The following is a 6,000-nucleotide window of genomic DNA, read 5'->3' as shown; positions in this document are numbered from 1 at the left end:
TGAAGAATTGTTACACGATGTATGTATGGGGACATTTCTTGATGCTAACATCGGAGAATCCTCTACTTCACAGGGTCCCACAACTGATGATCACGAACAAACAAGCTCATTCTATCGATTATGGGAAGATGGTTTATGAGAACTTTATCCAGGCTACAAGAAATTTATACAAGTTGCTTTTGTACTAAAGATGATTCATATAAAGGTGTTCTGCAACATGAGTAAAACGGCATTTGATATGAAGATTGACTTGATAAAGACAGCCCTCTCAGATAGAGAGACATTGCCACGCTTGTATAGACAAGCAATACAGTTTAGGCGACACTTGAGATTCGGTTACGATAAGATACATGCATGCAAAAATGGTTGTGTGCTTTTTTGAAAGGAACATGCATACAAAGTGATATGCCCAAAGTGCAACACTTCAAGATGGACTGATGGCAAAGGTAGAAAAAGTAATATTCCTTAAAAGGTCTTAAGGTATTTCTTAATAAAATCAAGGTTACAACAGTTGTTTATGACCAAAGAAATGGCCAAGGAAATGCGGTGGCACAAAGACGGTCGAGAAGATGATGACAATACACTCAGCCACCCAGCCGATTCTATTGTGTGGAAAGAGTTTGATAAAAGGCATGAGTGGTTTGCAAGTGATTCCCGCAACATGCGGCTTGGTTTAGCAAGTGATGGTTTCAACCTACATGGTAATATGAGTACAACATATAGCATATAGGCAGTAATGTTAACGATGCACAATCTCCCTCCGTGGATGTGTATGAAGAGTCCAAATTTGATGTTGTCCCTAATTATTCTTGGGCCTTCAGATCCCGGAAAGAATATTGATGTGTATTTGCGGCTGTTAGTTGATGGCTTGAAAGATTCATGGAATGAAGGCATATGCGTGTACGATGCATCAAAGAAAGAGACATTTCAATTGTATGCAACATTACTATGGACTATAAACAATTTTTCCGCATATGAAAAATTATTTGGGTGGTCTACATATGGAAATCTTGTATGTTTAATATCTAATAAGGATACATCGTTTAAGTATTTGATGTATGGGCATAAGATGTGCTTCATGCATCATCGTCGGTGGCTTCCTCAAGAGCATCCATGGCGCAAAAGAGGAGATTTGTTCGATGGTACAGAGGAGCATAGATTGGAACCTAAAGAATTGTCTACAAGTGAATTGTTGCAACAGCTAAGGGATGCTGAGGGTTTACAATTTGGAAAAACAAGCGAGACAAAGAGAAAGTACACAGATGTTGTTTTGAATTGGAAGAAGAGAAGTATTTTCTTTGAGTTACCTTAATGGTCAAGCTTGAAACTATGTCACAATTTAGATGTAATGCACATCGAGAAGAACATATGTGAAAGTATCTTAGGTATGTTGATGAATATTGATGGGAAGACCAAGGACACAGTCAAGGTAGGAAGAGATTTACAGTTGATGGGTATACAAAAAAAATTGCATGTGCAGCCAAATGATGCAACTTATAGAACACTACAAAAATGCTGAAAATTTTTAACTAGGAGTTTTTGACGTGCGCCTTTTGACGTTTCTCAACGGTTAAAACGGGGGTGTCAAAAATTTCAGATTTTTGACGTGTCTACAATGCCACGTCAAAAAATTTTGACGTGTTGGAGAGAACACGTCAAAAAGAATTTTTTTGACGTGGCAGTATCACCACGTCAAAAGTTTTTGACGTGGCAACATAGCCACGTCAAAAAAAATTTGACGTGGCAAAACAGCCACGTCAAAAATTTTTGCAATCCTTTTTGACGTGTCACTCCATTTGACACGTCAAAAATATATATATATTTTAATTATTTTCACCCCACCGTGTTTCTCCCCCAGCTCTCTCCCTTTCGTCTTTTCTCCATTTTCTCACTCTCTCTCTTCTTTCCTCCATTTTTTCAAAAACCCAAACCCAAAAAATCTTCAAAAAAAAAAAACCAAATAAAAAAATCAACCTGAAAAATCAAAAACCCAAACGTGAAACTCAACAAATTTTCAAAAACCCAAAAAATATTCTTATCTTCTTATATATCTTCTATTCTTCTTCTTCTTCTCTTCTCCCTTTTTTTTTTTTTTTTTTTTTTTTTTGCAGATCTGCTTCTCTTCTCCTTTTCTTTTTCTTCTTTTTCTCCTTTTTCTTCTTCCCTCTAGAGGGAGCTGGCCGGCTGCATCTGCTGCAGAGAGAAGATGCTAGGGAGATTGAGAGAGGGGAGAGAGAGAGAGCTGAGTCTGGAAATAAAAGAAAAAGGACCAAAGAAAAGAATTTTAAAGGGAAAAGAAGAGGGAAAGAAGATAGGGAAAAAGTTAAAAATCCCGCTCATTTTTTTTTAGTGACGTGACAACATTTAACACGTCAGAAATTTCTGACGTGCTAGTTTTAGCACGTCTAATTTTTTTTTTTCCCTATACTACTGCATGGAGAATAAAAGAATTTTTGAGCAAAAATAATTTCTGACGTGCTACAACTTGCATGGCAAAATAAACCAGATTTAAAAAAAAATTATTGAGTAGAAATAATTTCTGACGTGCCAAAACCAGCACATCAAAAACTATTTAGATTAAAAAAAAAAAAATTATTCAGCAGAAATAATTTCTGACGTGCTGGTTTTGGCACACATTATCCATACAATATACTTAAAACTAATTAGAGAATAAATAAATTAATATTCTCGATGTATAGATAATAAAATTAATTTTTTCGTGAGGGCTCAATAATCCACTCACCCAACATTGTATTTTGTGTTGGCCGAGTTCATGTGGGGTTTGCGGGTCTTATAAAATAAATGTATTATGTATGTCCTATATATTTTGTAAAAATTAATATGGCTATCACATTAATATTACTAAAATAATTTATGCATGATAATATAATATCATATCATATTAATGAAATGTTTGATTCATATTCATGTGATAATATTAATTGTACAATAGTATGATTATGATACTAGCTAATTGGCATGCATGTGATATATACGTATATACCAATTAATTTATACTAATATGATAAAATTAATTTTTCTATCCAATTAAAATTAATTCACTACATTATTTTTTTTAATACATATTTTTTATACCAATTAATACATAATTGTAATTTTTGACGTGCCATTTTAACACATCAAAACTTTTTGACATGTTAGAAATGACACGTCAAAATTTTTTGACATATTAAAATCTAACACGTCAATTTTTTTTTTTTTTTGACGTGTCTAAATAGACACGTCAATAAAGGGCAGGTTTTTTGTAGTGGAATGCCACTTGCAAAGTACACCTTGACAAGAGATGAGACGAAGAGTTTATGTGGGTGGTTGAAAAGTGTTAAATTTCCTAACGTATATGCATCTAACATTGGTTGATGTGTGAACAAGCTTTTTGGTAAAATTTCAAATATAAAAAGACACGATTGTCATGTCTTCTTACAGCGCTTGCTTCCTGTTACAATTCAAAATTTCTCTACGTTGGAAATACGAACAACATTGATCGAGTTCAGTACCTTTTTTACGCAGTTATGTGCATGGACGTTGAAAGTTGATAGCTTGAAACAAATGAAAGTTGACATTGTAATAATTTTATGCAAAATGGAAAAAATATTTTCACTAGCTTTTTTGGATGTTATGATATATCTAGTACTTCATTTACCTTGGGAGATTGAGCTTGCCAGTCCTGTAAAAAACCGTTGGATATATCCGTTAAATCTCAAAAGATATAAGAAGTGGACGCGTAACAAAGAGCGTTTAGAGGGGTCCATTGTCGTGTGTTACCTAGCTGAGGAGAGCTTGACCTTCTGCTCCAAGTATCTTCGAAGGATTCAGACAAGATGGAACCGTGAATGGAGAAATATTGACGTTGATATTATAGGAACGGGCCAGCGCTTAGAAGTGTTCTCTCAACGAGTTTGGCCGTTAGGAGCAGCTAAATTGGTAACACTGGATGCTAATAATTTTGATAGGGCACAATGGTATGTGCTTACCAACTATAACGAAACAGCCTTATATTTGAAGTAAGTTTAGTAATGGTCTTTGTGTTTTACCTGTTACGATATGTTATAATTTTAGCGTTAATGATCATTTACTAATATGTTTATTTTTCATGGAGTGAACATTATAATATGATCGAAAGAGAAGGCGGCCTTGACATTGAAAAAAAGCATGAGGCTAACTTTGAATATTGGTTCCATAAACGTTTATACAATAGTGGGCATATTGCACACAATGGCTCAAAACAATTATTTGATCTTGCATGTAGGCCTGATCATCATGTTAGATCGTATACAGGTTGCATCGTGAATGGGGTTAGGTACCACACGAAAGAATGTGCAAAAACTCGTACTAGCCAGAACAATGGTATTTTTGTTTCAGGTGATGACGGCAACTCAATAACGGAGTACTATGGTGAGTTAAAGAATATTCTAGAGTTTCGTTACCCTCGACGAAATCTCATGTACTTGTTTGAGTGTGATTGGTGGGACACTAAGAGTGTAACAGGAATACGAATGGACCAAGGCTTCATGATTGTGAATACTTCTCGTAAATGGTGTGAATCTGACCCGTTTATCTTAGCATGTCAAGCTTCGCAAGTGTTTTACTTGGATGATCCTAAATTGGGTGGTAATTGGAAATTGGTGCAGAAGTGGATCAATAGAGACACCTATGATATTCCAACAATACAAAGGGAGATAATACAGAAGATGACCAAGGACTCAATGATGACGTATACCAGGAAGGTGAATGTATTGGGGGTAATATGGTCCTTGTTGACAAAGCAAATGTTGAAGCCTCAACTCGATTACGTAGAGATGATGTGACAATTGCAACTGATGAATTATAGGGAAAATTACAATTTACCCCCCAAAAGTTGACAGCGTTTTTCAATTCGAACATTGTTTCAATTTTCTTTAATTCGACCAATATCATCCCAAAATTTCCATATTGCCCTTGATTTTTATTTTTATTATTTTATTTTTTATGAAAACAAAAACAAATTTGGGAGTGTAAAAATGACCAGATGACCAAAGGGGTGGCTATGGCCACCTCGAATTTTTTTTAATAAAAAAAAAAAAAAAAAAAAAATATGGGCAATACGGGAAGTTTTGGATAAAATTGGTCAAATTGCAAATAATTGAAACTTTGGAGGGTGGATTGCAAAAATTAAAACTTTGGTGTTCGAATTGAAAAACACTGTCAACTTTGAGGGAGTAAACTGTAATTTTTCCTGAATTATATATTCAACTTGATTGAAGCATGTTTGCCAACGATAACTTGCCGGATGAGGGCCATGATACAAACTTCGATGAGGAAGAGGAGTTATCTAGCCACAACGATATAGACTTTGAACACGAAGAGCACTCTAAACACGAACAATCATTTTCAAGTAACGGTGATACAAATTCTGAATATGAATCTGATGGTGAAATGTGTTGAATGTAAGCTCACATTTGGTGTAAGTACAAAGTGTATTAACATATTTAATGAAGTTGATGCTCTTTATCTCTCTCTCTCTCTCTCTCTCTCTCTATATATATATATATATATATATATATATATATTGTGGTTTTTTTACTAGCATGATTATTGTATCTTTGTAAAAAATATTGAACATGCTATATGGTTATAATTTGATTAATATAAGTTTTTGGTTTTTGAGTTGTTAGCAGATTGATCATAACAATGACAACAATACGACATAAACTTGTTCGAGCAATACGAGGCTAAGGCCAAGGTCATGGCCGGGGCCTTAATTGACGAGCGTGAGAGCCCGACTCCCAATTCTAGGTTTAGTGATACAGATTTGCAAATGTCACCCTCGCCCCCCCTCCCCCGCCCCCCCGAGTCGACGGATGGGCATCCTTCGCACGAGTCTTATAATCCCATTCACTCAGTGGCAAGATTGGATTCACAGGGAGCCGCCCTTACTGCATCTTGTAAGTTCATATGAATTATATGTTATTAAATGTTATTTTTGTATTATTTTGGTTTGTT

Source organism: Corylus avellana, chromosome 3, assembly GCF_965113065.1.
Source record: "Corylus avellana chromosome 3, dhCorAvel1.hap1.2, whole genome shotgun sequence".
Lineage (NCBI taxonomy): Eukaryota > Viridiplantae > Streptophyta > Magnoliopsida > Fagales > Betulaceae > Corylus > Corylus avellana.
Note: the sequence above shows the minus strand (reverse complement) of the source record.